Here is an 870-nt window from a genome sequence, read left to right on the forward strand (position 1 = left end):
TGTTGTACCATCCTTTGGCCTGGCATCTCCCAGAGGCGACCTCCTGCTGCAGGCTACAGTTCACGTTCCTTACCTTTATGATCTGACCCTGACCTGCCTTTCTACTTACTGCTCCATAAGAGATGCTCACAACACATTCTGGTTCAGAGTTAGCATCTCAAAACGGAACCCACCTTTGCCTCAGAAATGTCCATCTCTCTCTTCTGCCCCTTACTTCCCCACCTGGACGACCAAGTAAGAGCTTCTCTGTCATCTACAATGCCTCAGTGTTGTAAGAGCTTCTCCCTCACACCCCAATTCTCAGCATCACGTCTCTGTTTACTTTGATGCCTCATAGTTGTCCCTGCTTCAGGTCTTCCTGTCTTTCTGTCATCATAGCCCCTCAGCTGTGTTTCCTCTCTGTCCTAACCCTACACCGATCACGTCCTCACATCACAGACGGGTTTATCCTTCCTAAAGGGATGCTAGCAGAGTTCTTACTCTGCAGCCACGAGAGTAATTCTACAGTGGGAGGATGGGTACAGTCCTCATTCCCTAATTTGGCATTCAAAATTGTCCCTTACTTGGCCCCAGCCTACCTTATCTTCCTGACCTCTGGCCTGAAATCTAAACCCTGAAATACAGAGAAATATTAAAAATAAGAAGTAGGTACGAGGGGTACCCCCCACCCAAATGCAATTAAGGAGCCCTGGTGCCGTAGTGGGCCGCTTGTTAAGCTGGTAACCACAAGATCAGCAGTTCAAAGCCACCAGCCCTCTGCTGGTGAAAGCTGAGGCTTTCTGCTTCCATAAAGGTTTACAACCTCAAAAACCCACAGAGGCCATTTCTAACTATGTCCTATAGTTACCATGAGTTGGAATCTACTCAATG

The 870-nt window shown here is 47.9% G+C and overlaps 1 protein-coding gene across 1 annotated transcript in view; it reads left to right on the top strand.

The window, feature by feature from the left end:
- ME2 (malic enzyme 2) overlaps positions 1–870 on the top strand; it is a 49,397-nt gene that overhangs the window by 29,364 nt on the left and 19,163 nt on the right. The gene's annotated exons all lie outside the window — the stretch shown is intronic.

The sequence above is a fragment of the Echinops telfairi genome, unplaced genomic scaffold (assembly GCF_000313985.2).
Source record: "Echinops telfairi isolate 266 unplaced genomic scaffold, ASM31398v2 ScPeMD7_7400;HRSCAF=8409, whole genome shotgun sequence".
NCBI classification, from domain to species: Eukaryota; Metazoa; Chordata; class Mammalia; order Afrosoricida; family Tenrecidae; genus Echinops; species Echinops telfairi.